Genomic DNA, 13,385 nt, shown 5'->3' with positions numbered 1-13,385 from the left:
GTTTGCACACAGTAAGTATAAAACAGACAACAGGTTTTGCATACTCTGCTACTATCAGGATCATAGAATAGTTTGGGTTGGAAGGGACCTTTAGAAGTCATCTGGTCCAACCCCCCTGCCATCGGCAGGGACATCTTCAACTAGATCAGGTTGCTCAGAGCCCTGTCCAACCTGACCTTGAATGTTTCAAGGGATGGGGCATCTACCACCTCCCTGGGCAACCTGTGCCAGTGTTTCACCACCCTCACTGTAAAAAATTTCTTCCTTCTATCTAGTCTAGCATCTACCCTCTCTTAGTTTAAAACCATTACCCCTTGTCCTATCACAACAGGCCCTACTAAAAAGGATGCCTCGTTCCAGCAGGGTTTGATATATTGAGCTGGAGCAGGGACACTTGCTCAGGTCTTTACAAAGGTACCCATTGAAATGGCTGCACCAGCTCCACCTCTCTACTGCAAGCCCGCAGCACTTGTGAGGAGTGCAACAGCATTCATTATACAGCTACTCCCCGAGGCCAAGAATTACAGTATCTCCTGCAGAAACATGAGAAATCTCACATTTCTGTAACCTCAGTGGAGTCCAGACAAAATTCTACTGTAGATCTAGATCAACTACGCCGCTTGAATAATCCTCATGGATGCCCCTTCGGCTTTTTCTGCATTACCATTGCCAGCCAGTTTGCCAGCAAGAACACACACGTGGGTGTGCAGTGCGGAATGAACTTTCTTCACTGCGATCACAGGAGAGCTCTTGCGGACGGCCTCAGCTGAACTTGAACTGCCAGTTCCTAGACACCTGCTTCATTTCAACAGAACGAAAGAGAAAATTTCATGGCACAGAACCCACAAATAACCATTTTCAGTCTGTGTTCCTTCGACTCCAAAACAGGTAAACATCTTCTCATAGCAAATAAACATCCTGTTTCTCAGCAAAACATTACCACAAGTTATTTATTTTTGACAGCATGTAGTACAGAGGTTTAAGTCCTCCTGCAATTCCCCTGATATTACTACTGACAAAAATCCGTAAAATTCAGTAGCTTCTGTCCTAGGTGGGTTCCCCCCCCCCCAAAAAAAAAAAAAAAACATCCAAAGAATTTTCAGGGGTTTCTTCTTTTATATTTTGTCCAAAAGCTCTGTCAAAAGCTTGGCTTTTTTTTTTTTAAAAAAAAAAGAAGAATGCCAACTCTTGGTATGTTTAAAATGAAGCATTGGATGATCTCCCTTCCCTGCACCCCTAACCATGCGAGATGTAAGTTACCCACCTCTCAAATAGAAGAGGAACAAACCCCTTCCTTGAAAACCCGGCTGAGGAGTGTCAACAGGCACCCGTATGACACTGAAGCTCCAGTTTCTTGTCCAGCATCCTCAGCAAGGGAATATATACAATCTCAGCATTTCTAAACCAAACTTTACAAAATGGGAATAAAATTAAGTACACTATCTAAAAAAATAATAGAGAAAATGTGCAGATGACTTAATTCAAAGCTGAACTGCGTAACTGGAATCGGGATATTTCAAGTTATCCCACGTGGACCAGCACTGGTTCTCGCCCACACCTTTTTCTGTCACTTGCAAAAAGAAGTTGAACAGTTTTCCATAGGAAGAATATCCTTATCCCTCCAAACTGAAAAATTTCTATTCTAAAGACATCATTTGTAATATTAATTTCTAAGGAAGCAGATAAAAATTTCCAAATTGTCCTAAAATAGCACTGAATTAGAACAAAGAAGAAAAAAATCTTACATACTATATATTCAAGTGATACAATTTGTATATGATGCACCCTTGATTACTGGAATTCTTCCACTTCGAGGTGACTGCATAGGAGTAAGCAAGAACAATCCTCACTCTAGTGTGTACGTCCCCAAAACCTTGGGAGCCACAACTACAGACAGGAAAAGATAAAAGAATGTGCTGCTTTTTTTGTTTGTTTGTTTTAAACTCTCAGACTATTAACCCAGCTTGTCAACATTTATAGGAACATCAAGCATAGGACTCAAAGGACCTTTCACACCATCAGCTCCTACTCCCTACTTCCTCATGAAATCATGTCATAGTTAAGTGATAAAGATATCAAATTTCACCTTCTTCGAGCATCAAACCAGACTAAAGCAGTTATTTGGGGTGCCACATCATTCCCAACACCCCTGAATTTTTTTTTTAATCCTACTCTCAATACTCTATATTGAAACTTAGAATCATAGAATCGTTAAGGTTGGAAAAGACCCTTGAGATCACCGAGTCCAACCATTAACCTAGCACTGCCAAGTCCACCACTAAACTATGTCCTCAAGCACCAGGTCTGTCCTTCTTAAATACCTCCAGGGATGGAGACTCAACCACCTCCCTGGGCAGCCTGTGCCAGTGCCGACAGTCCTTTCAGTGAAGAAGTTTTTCCTGATATCCAACCCAAACTTCCCCTGGCGCAGCTTGAGGCCGTTTCCTCTCGTCCCATCGCTTGTTACTAGGAAGAAGAGACCGACCCCCACCTCGCTACAGCCGCCTTTCAGGCAGTTGTAGAGAGCGATAAGGTCTCCCCTCAGCCTCCTCTTCTCCAGGCTAAACAACCCCAGCTCCCTCAGCCGCTCCTCATAAGATTTGTGCTCCAGACCCTTCACCAGCTTCATTGCCCTTCTCTGGACACGCTCCAGCACCTCCATGTCCTTCTTGTAGTGAGGGGCCCAACACTGAACACAGCACTCGAGGTGCGGCCTCACCAGTGCCCAGTACAGGGGCACTATCACCTCCCTGGTCCTGCTGGCCAGGCTATTCCTGATAATTCTCTCCTTCTACCCCATCTCCTCCTTTTTCCTCTATCCCTATACATACTCCCCAAAAAACAATGGTCTCCAGCCAGGGGAAGTTTCTTAACTCTAAACCATTTTACAGACTGTCATGGCAAATGGGGGAGGTTCCTGACAGCTGGCAGAAAGCAAATGGACCTCCTGTCTTCAAGAAGGGCAAGGCGGGAGGCTCTGGATAACTACAGGCTAGGTAGCCTTACCTCCGTTCCTGACAAGATGATGGAGCAAATAACTCTGGAAGCCATTTCTAAACATATGAGGACAAGAAGGTGATCAGAAGTGGTCAGCATGGATACACAACGGGGAAATCAGGCCTGACCAGCCTGATAGAAGTCTATGATGAAAGTACTAGCTTGGTGGACGAGGGGATGTTGTTTCTCTTTACTTCAGCAAGGCTTTCATAACCTCACAAGGGATAAATACATTGCTTTTCCAAGTATCAGAGTACATAACAATGGGAAAATGCAGGTACAGGTGATTAGATTATTAAAACTAATCAACAAAATTTTAAAGTAGGAAGAATTAACACACAAATAGCAAGGGAAGCTTCCTCAAAGTGACATTTCAGTGCTGTCAGCAATAATCTCACCCAGCAGTAACAGAAGTTTTGTGATACGGTATTTGGAAGCCTAAAAATAGCACATTCCTCACTGATGGTGAAAAGAATTAAAACTATAAGGCATATTTGCATCAAAAGCAGAAAATCCTTCTCGCATCTTCTGAACTATAAGGGGCTTGCAGACAGCTATTCTAACCTGAGAGCACTAACATTTCATAAGCTGAAGTGTTCAGTTCCATACTCATTCATAAGAGTACCTCAGAATTTAAGTGCAAACAAAAATTACAACCAAAACCATTACAAATATGTAAACATCAAGTTTACTGTTGGATAAAATCAGAGTTCTTAACAAAATTTGCAAAGATTCCTAGAAAAAAAAAAAAAACCCTCCTGATTTTCAAAGGGATTACTGAAAATACTGCTTTTAGTGAAAAAGACAGCACAGGCTTCCTTGTGTAATCCCCAAAGCACCACGTCAGGCATTCTGCCCCAAGAGGAGCTGTTTACAATCTCAGTGCAGCTTGTATGTAGTTCTTATTTAAAATTGAAGTGACAAATCAAAAAGCCACTGTTTTGTACCTTTTTACTTTTGACTACACGGTTACTGTTTTCTTCCCTTTACGCAGAGACATTAACAACAGTTCTCTGCTCATGTTATTGAGTTTGTTCTCAGCTGCATGAATAATCACTGCATAATTTATTACCCCCTGTAATAAATGTGAACATTTAAGAATTCTGCATATCTGGCAATTCAACTGATTTTTATTTTCCATCTTTTAACATCATAGAAAGGATCCATGCCAGTTTGTTTGGCTCTTTTAGGTCTAGTCTGAAAAACTGTGTTGCATTTCAAGTTGCTATATTTAAGTTCATCACACAGGCAGGTGTAGATTTAGGATAAGGAAGATCTAATTACAAAGCACAGCATTAAACACCCCACCTCGTATCCAGCAGGTAAGGGAAAAAAGCAGCAGCAGGTTGTTTTCAGGCAGCATGCTTCTGTGGAAGGTGCCAGGAGATTAATTGGGTTTAATTAAATGGATCACTAGCAGGCCTTACGTACAAAGCAAGGCCATACACACCAACGAAAGACTGAATGAGGACACGGTTTTAATTCAGAAAGAACAACTTCTTTAGGTTGAGCTGAAATCGTGTAACTTTTTTTTTTGTCCTAAATGAGCACTTGGAACTAAAACCAGTTCCAAAACCATTAATATTTCAAGGTAACAATGACTCTGCGTGGACGGTGCTTACCTGAATTGTACGCTATACATCAAAAAAACGCACACAAAACCATCAGCCAGACTTCAAATATACTGCATATCTGGAATTAAGCTACACAAACGATGCTCATTTCCTATTAATTTTTCATACCTTATGCTAGGACAGCAAGATTTTACTAGACTCACCAGATGTTCTCTGAAGGAGAGAGTCATCAGGAACAAATGTCCGTACCTAAGATTCCATTCTGGGAGAATGTGTTGTTCCCTTTTTAACCGAAAACCCAGTATATGCTCATTTCTTTTATTTATCTTTATTCTTCTATACCTATCTGGTATAGCTCTTTGGTACAGCTTTTTGCTTTCTTTACTATTTCTTGATTCTGGTAATAAATACTTACTTGCACTACAGGATCAAAACCAAAGGACCAAGTCTAAAGAAAAGTCACCTACGTCACACAGATGCTATACCTGTTTTAAATTCAGAAGGCAATAAAATCCAGGAGGGGTTGTTTTTAATCCCAACAGTGCCAACAGACAAAGTTTAACTGCATTTACCAAAGGAAACCAGTCTTTCATTCCTCCAGGCATACTGTGAACACACTCGTGTTCCAAGATAACTTCACACATAGACAGGAGTACTGTGTTCTCTCTGGCTTCGAAATGATAATATTTTAGCAAGTTGCCCTCCAAGCCCCTACTGGTTCACATTCCAAAAATTCTCTATGCTTATATCCATGGCCTCAAGTACAAGGTAGTAAAAAACCAACTTACCCATAGACTTCAAAGCAGTGGTACAGATTAGCATAGGATAACTCTCCTGAGCAATGATTTAACTAACGACCTAATCAACTAACGCATTCAACAGCACACAAACAATCCTTCCTTACCTGAAGATTTGGCTACGAAATCAAAGCAAAAAGGCAGTGTTCTGGATGACCTCGGTATACCACTGACTGTAACGAATTTACATGTAATATTACCTCAAACAAGACACTACAATAAAGACCATTTTAAGTAGTCTCCTCCCTACTGCAAAGTCTTCAAAGACTGCAAACCCCCCCACTGTGTTATGATGCAAATTTACGGTATTAAAATCAGGTGGCAAAAGTGAGAGCATTTCTAGTGACATCTATTGTTCAATACTGAAAGTAGCACCCAGAAAAAAAAATAGAGTTCTTCAAAACTTGAAATAAGGAAATACCGTTATTTATTGCAAACAGGAGTTCTGATGATTAAAACTTCCCATGTGAATGTAGAACCTCATCTTTATTCAAATGCATTATATCTTTTATCCTGGCTATTTCTCCAATTTGTCAAATTTCTTTTGAATTTTAATCCCATCATCCAACATGCTCATATAACTCTTTTCGTCTTGGTGCTACTGGCAGATTGAATAGGCACATAAAGTCCGTCATCGTGGTATGTATACATGGTCATTAATGAAAATACTGTAATAGCACAGGACAAGTCAGGCGTCTGTGGGACTCCATTTGACACACCCTTCTCTTTTGACAGTATTTTAAGCATGTTTTTAAATCAGGTTTCCTTAGTTCGCTTATCAGTGAATACTGTCAAATCCCTGCTATAGGCAAGCCATGCTGTATAGCTTCTCTACCCTCTATAAAGGCCTCTTGCCTTACCATGGAAAAAGGTTACCATTTCCAAAATCCTGGGCAAAATTTTGCCCTCTATCAGTACTTCGATGACACAGCTAAAAAGTACAATTAGGATACCCACACACACCTACCCAAATTGAAAAGAATACTCTCATTGTGACTCAGATGCACAGTATCGGACAAACTCTTCAAGTCCCAAATGGAAACTCGGAAGAAGTGTCACCACACATCCTTGGTTTAGAAGCTGCAGGAAAAAAAAAAAAAAAAAAAAACCCACAACCCACGACACCCCTATCTCCCTGTCAGCCTGACTAAAGACCAGGCATTTATTTTTCCAATATTGCCCATAGGTACTTGCCTTCCTGACAACTGCTCTCGACACTCAAAATCATTTTTAAGATGCCTTCCTTAAAAGAAAAAAAAAACCAACAACAACAAAACAAAACAAACAACTTTTTCCACATTTAGGAGTTCTCTTCACTGCTTCAAGCAAACATGATTTTTTTCCAGAAGAGCCACTCTAAAGTTCTTGTGGAAAGACTACAACATACCAGCTATCAAGCTTTTAATTTAAATTGCCATTTGATTCAAATGCAAAAGAGCAACTACGTCCGGAGCAGATCCATATTGATTAAGTACCATTATACTTTAGATACTCATTTGTAAAAAGATATTTTGTGGACAGATATGAAGCACATCTTAGTAAAGAGAAATAAAAGAATGGATACGTAAGCAAAATCACCAACGCAGAGTAAGGACAAAAGGCAGCAGGCCTGATAACAACCACTTAATCCCAAACTTGCTCAACCAGGAGTAAAAACACACTACGGTTATGACTCTAGAACTCACATTACAAACAGCGAAGAGATGGACAAAATGCTGGGGAACAGAAGACACCACCATTCTGAGCTCTACAGCACAACTTGAGCCCACAGCACAGGTGAATTTATAAAGCTTAATGCTTGGTTAAAGACCAAACGTATCAAACATCTGAAAGGAGGTTGTAGCAAGGTGGGGGTCGGTCTCTTCTCCCTAGTAACAAGCGATGGGACGAGAGGAACAGCCTCAAGCTGCGCCAGGGGAGGTTTAGGTTGGATATTAGGAAAAACTTCTTCACCGAAAGGGTGGTCAGGCCCTGGCACAGGCTGCCCAGGGAGGTGGTTGAGTCCCCATCCCTGGAGGTATTTAAAGAACAGATAGATGTGGTGCTCAAGGACATGGTAGAGATGGACTTGGCAGTGACAGGTTAACGGTTGGACTTGATGATCTTAAGGGTCTTTTCCAACCTTGACGATTCTATGATTCTATGAAACAATAATCAAAAAAATGCTATTTTTAAAAAATCGAGTCTTTTGGTTTTTTGGGGTTTTTTTGGTGGGTTGGGTTTTTTGTTGGGGTTGGGTTTTTTGTTGGTTTTCATTGAGTTTGTTTCGGCTTCTTGTTTTGTTTTTAAACACCGCTGATAAGGTCCAACAGAGCAGAGGGATATTTCCAGCTCTGGCGCAAGTCACCTGTGACCCCAGGCAAGTGACCGTGTCTGTCACCTTCCCCGCTGGCACCTGGGGAGGCTCCTTCCACCCGTAAACCGCCCATCCACGCTTCCTTGCACGCTGTCCCTCTGATTCACCGCTATTTGTGGCTGCTGCTAATCTCTTCTTCTGACAGCTGTATCGCACGCTGTGCTGAGCCGTTTTAAGCGTTAACTATATCACACGCATATTTAACAACTGCCTATATTTATCTCTCAGTTACCTCCTCCCCTTGTCAAAATACACTATTTAAATGTAAAAAAAACCTGTACCTCAACAGGTTTTGTTTTGACCTCAGATCCCCACATGACTCAGTACCATGACAGTGCCAATAAGAACCGATATTCTGATTATATAAAAGTATGACTATATTGCAAGCAAGCCCTTAAAAGCTGCCTGCTGTCACATCGAGACATAAATGAAAGAAGAAAACTTACCTGCTGGCAAGGAAAGTCTTGAAATATCTGTAACAATAAAGAAATACATTTAGAAAGAGAAGGAAAAATAGCTCTAAAATTGCATTGGCCTAATCATTTTTCTGCAAGGCTGTACTTGTTTAATAAAGCACATTACCTGAAGCAATTTACTAGCTGCTAGGCATGCCACATGCAAATCAAAAGCGTTTCCCTTGTCTCACCCTGTTCATTAACAAGATTACGTTTTGCCCATCTAACCGAAGGACAAAGACCATACTGGTAGGCAACGAGTGTAATTACTCCAGCAGAATACAGGTCACTACACAGAAATTAAGTGTTACATGTGGATTTCACCATTATCACCTACATAATTTCAGAGCTGAAGGTGCCAGGGTTTGTCTTTGCATATGAAGAGGACATTATTGTATGTTTTCTTTATTCTTAAACCTTTAGAGAAAAGGTAGCCAAGCTTACAAATAGGTAAGTATAGAACACAAGATATAATATTAAAAGAAAGGAGACTGATTTTTGTCACCGAGGCACGCGAGACATGGTTGCTGAACATTTTCATAGTAAATGCCAAGGCTGTCTTGAGCTGCAATCAACTTTACAAGAACCACTGTCTCAGAGTCTAAATAGATCATATTAAAAATTATACCTTAAAGAAAGATGGGTATGAATGCATATACATCGAATTTGCCTAAATAGGTAATTATATAAGCTATAACTCATTATATTCCTTCTGCCTGCTTTTCATACATCTACTTGTCATCTCGGCACACACGATCGTAACTGGGGCTTGAGCTGCCGATCAGAGTTCAGAACAGAAACAAGAACCCACAAAGAACTAGAAAGCAAGAATTACTCCAAGTCTGTAAGGACAAGGACTGGGGACACACATCAAGGGGTTAACAAAAGCTGAAATAAATACAAGTATGGGGGGGATGAGAAAGTGGAACTGGTAAAACAAACAAGTAAGAAACTGAACCTAAGAAAAAGGTCTGCACATTTATTTGGTTAAAAGGAGATGGCAATGTTGAGTAATAAAATAGTCATATTGGGTACAAAATCCACATGGAAACTGAACTTTAACCATAGATGTAGCAGCTGGAACAGATTCATAGATTATCAGGGCAGATGGCCACTACTTCGCTATCTATTAGAAGAAATAACAAAGCTTAATAAATTTATTAGCCCTGCTCTCGCCGACAGAGTTTTAACATCATGCTTGCTTTCATTTATCATCCACATTTATGGCTGCAAAACATGATAAAACCAAAGAGAATTACACCTGAAATTGAAAGGCAGCCTATTATAAACTTCAAATTTGAACTGTGGTGCTCTCTGAGGAGACAGTGAAACAGCAGAATCGATTTAACACACGCTTAAAATGCAAAATGAAAATAGCAATAGGACACCCCAGCAGAGAAAACATTGCATGCTTTGCTCTGGCAGAACATACAAAGTTTAAAAAGTTATTAAGGTACATTTAAAAGATGCTCATTATGCTGTCTGCTTATGAGAAAAAACAGCTTGTGTAATAAGAAATGCCTTGAGAGAGGAGAAAACCAGAGCATAAGCTGCAGGAAGGAAAAGCCTCAAGTCGCCTCCTGCAACAGCTTCTGCCCAGAATCCAGATCAGCCGATATCCCATGGGATGGAGCAGAAAAATACGCTGCAGTGACAATTAACTTGGAAAGTTAAATAAAGCAAGAGAAATGTTGCAACTTTGTTTGTTTATGGATGTTTGATAGCTCCCGCACACTTATTTTATGAAGCTGCAAAAAGATTCCTGCTTGTCACTAGGCTATACAATACGAACAATTGTAGCCACCTGAGTAAAAAAAAAAACTAAAATAAAATTGCAGAGCAGAAAACACCACATTTAATTTTAATTTTTCTATAGTGATGGAAACTAATCTTCAAGTTCCACTTAAAATTAAAGAACATTGAAAAATTTAAGTTACTACAAAAAGTTACAAGCTGCATTAAAAATTTTCTTCTAATTCTTGATGTACTGGGTAAGTTTTATCACAGCGTTTATTGCTCTTGCAGCAGACTCTATGCTTAAGTGTGCCTACACAACAGATTTCAAGAAAATAACAATAAACATAACCACCAGAAGAATACGTTATCATGTACACACAGATAGGCAGAAAACATTCATTTACATTCCAGGAACTTAGCCATGCAATTTCAAACACCTCCAGGGAAAGCTCTGCAGCTAAGACACGCGCATATTTTTAACTTAAGACAGACTTGATCGCACTCTAGTATTCGTCCCCAACACCTGAGCCACCGTTTTGGCCGTGATCTCTCCCCACACAGGCACCAGCATTCACACAGATCCCATTACTGCACGGGGACCTAACCAAACGGGGTACCTTCAAGATCAGCACCATTACTGTATTTCAGTCAAACCCTGTAATGATTTCTTACTTCCACGTTCCACTGCAAATCAGTTCCGTAAGTGCATTAACTGAAGAGATGCTACACCTCTGGGACAAGTATACTGAACAGCTTCCTGCAAGTACACGTTCTTCTAATACAATTTAGTGTAAGAGAGACTGTTTTCTATGATTAATTGACACACGCTAAATTTAAAAACAAGTAGGACAAAAGAAACTGAAGCCTGAAGGTCATATCGGTCTACTCAAAATTGTATAAGTGCACTTACCAAGTTACTTGCACCATATTTTCCAAAGATTTCCATTAAGCACGAGGTCCTCTATAGGCTAATGCATCTTAAATCTGGCAAACACCAGCCACTACAGAAATATCAACTCATAACAGCATCAATGACACAAACGCTGTCACAATTCCAAAGATAAAAGTATCAATTCCACTTTTTTGTGTGTGTGTGCGCATGTCCGTGTCCACACACCACAACATGAAGTGAATGTTCATTGCCTTCGTGTATTTTTATTAGCCGCAGAGTCACATCAGGAGCTTTGATGGGATTTCTTACCCTTGGGTTTACCCTGTCTCCCCAGCGCTCTCTAATCTTTCCTGGCTTGAAACCTCTTCGCTTTATTCTCCAAATATGGTTTTTCATTTAAGATCTAACACTGAAAAAAGATGAGGGGGTTTTGGCAACATTTTAAAAACTTCATTCACAGAGAAGTAAACTGAGACTATACATTTACGTAGCTACTCAATTCAGATCTCGTTTACAAACTTGCCTTCTTTGCTGTGCAAAACCTTTCGTTTTTCGAAGCACATAATAGCATTCAGATCTCTGTACAGGAGAAAGTCATTCGATGCTGAGACTGGAAGAGGGAAAAAAAACCCAAGAGCTAGGGTCCTAATCTGGTTTGTGACCGTAAGGAGAGCGTTTGGGGAGCTGTCCTGTTGGTAAGGGTTCCCTCACGCGATGGAGCTCTGGACCGACTTCTCTCCTACCGCTCGTTCCCTGAATGCATGGGAATGCCGTCACACAAACCACATTTACAGCTCTGCAACATGAACCATCCTTACATTTCCTATCTGCTCCAAAGTAGCTCTTCGAAGTGAAATTAAAAATTAAGCAGATTTCACACGCTTCTACTCCTACTGATGCTTTTGAGGGATCAGTCACGGTCTGCAGTTATATTCTTACATGTCTTACCGTGCTACTAGGTAGGGAGCAAACCGTCAGTTTGAATGGGCAGAAAGAAGAATAATATTTGGACCATACTCTTTACGAACGTTCACATACTTTGTAAAGGTTAACCAGTTTCATGGAAAACTTTTTATCCCAAACAGATATTGGGAGGATAGAGCAGATGGCCTCAGGAGGTCCTTCCTAACCAAGGTTTCTGTAATACCTTCCACAGACAATAACAGAACAGGAAAGAAGCTGTAACGACATTAGAGGTGTTACAAAATAAGAAAGTTCCTTAGCCAAAAAAAACCTTGCCAAGTAAATCAATTACCTACATGAATTCACTGAGGAACAAAAAAAAAAAACCTGTATTTTAAAGAGAGAGTACCACTATTACTTCTATACCCAGTGAGATGGTTTGGGGCAGCATCGTCCTCAAATAGGCTTTGTGGATCCCATCACAAATAGTTTCTTCTATAATTTATGGATGCCTTGACTACCGGGTATCTGGAACACTATATTTGTTTTTATGAAACTATGCATTTTGAATTGCAGAGTTTCCTCAAATGTTTTCTTGGAAATGGAGCCGCAAGTTTAACATCTTCTTTCCAAGAGTAACATCTAATCATCGAAAACAGGAATATTTTGTGAGCTTCATGTTCCTACCTCAAGGTAAAATGAGAGTATGGCTCCATGAACAACTACAGAGGCTCAGACTCTCACCCCATCTGCAGCACTCATCTCTTTCCAGAGCTGTGGTAAGCAGCAGACCACAAGAAATTTAATCCTGTTCTCCCGTAGCGGGAACTGACTGACTCTAACCTAACAGTATTCCCTTGAAATGAATTCAAATATTCAGTTCATGAACCGATCTCATTCCAGTGAGGAGTAAAGGCTTGCAGCACACGAGGAACCACAGCCCAGAGTCTCCAGGAAGCCCAGTAGGACATGTCATTCAACAACAATCCTTCCGACTGAATGAGGAATATCACAGGCACAACAGAAGATGCCGTTTTCCTATTTATCTACTGTGCCAAAATCATTTCGGAATACACACGTGCATTCAGCTTCTAGCCTTTGCGTGACTGATGCTGAAGAACGCTGTCTTAGAGGCTGGATTCAACGGCCTGAAGTCTCCCTTCCTATTATTCTCTGGCAGGCTAAAAAGGCGGCTGGATGTTCCTCTCATCTTTAACGAAGTTGAGATCTCATTGCCTATGTCAAAATATTTTTCTTTTTTTAAAGAGCAAATAATTAAGCAGAAAGCACAAGTCACCCTTCAAAAAAAACTGCTTTGTAAAATGTTGTTTGTTGAGAAAGTCAAGGATTTATCTATGATCATCCAATCTATCGAGCAAAGACCTTAGAGAGACAATGAATTCATTGACTGTACGCCCGCTAAGGAAAAAAGCTGTTCAAAAGTTTTACAATATGATTAAAAGATTACATAAACCACCGGTTAGATTGTTCCACATATTCATTTTTTTCCCTTCATCATTGAAAGTGCATCCCTTATTTCTAACCTAAATCTAACCTACTTCCAATTTAGCAGTCTGCAGAGCTGAATGTTAACAGCCCTTTATCGTATCATTTCCCATTAAGGCAATTTTCAAGAGTGACTCAATCAAATCTTTTCTTATATTAGCTATGTAG

The 13,385-nt window shown here is 40.2% G+C and overlaps 1 protein-coding gene across 3 annotated transcripts in view; it reads right to left on the bottom strand.

Moving 5' to 3' along the window:
* The window catches only part of PTK2 (protein tyrosine kinase 2), a 226,786-nt gene that overhangs the window by 175,299 nt on the left and 38,102 nt on the right, over nucleotides 1-13,385 (bottom strand). For 2 of the 3 annotated variants that reach the window (XM_087741987.1, XM_087742058.1), the window contains exon 3: nucleotides 8,171-8,197. The exons of the other annotated variant lie outside the window; for it this stretch is intronic. The gene's annotated coding sequence lies outside the window, so the exon portion shown is untranslated. The remainder of the gene's footprint in view (nucleotides 1-8,170; nucleotides 8,198-13,385) is intronic. 3 annotated transcript variants of the gene reach the window in all.

The sequence above is a fragment of the Nipponia nippon genome, unplaced genomic scaffold (genome assembly GCF_047370975.1).
Source record: "Nipponia nippon isolate SJK-2023a ecotype South Korea unplaced genomic scaffold, ASM4737097v1 scaffold_1, whole genome shotgun sequence".
NCBI classification, from domain to species: domain Eukaryota; kingdom Metazoa; phylum Chordata; class Aves; order Pelecaniformes; family Threskiornithidae; genus Nipponia; species Nipponia nippon.
This window is presented reverse-complemented; position numbering and strand designations above follow the sequence as displayed.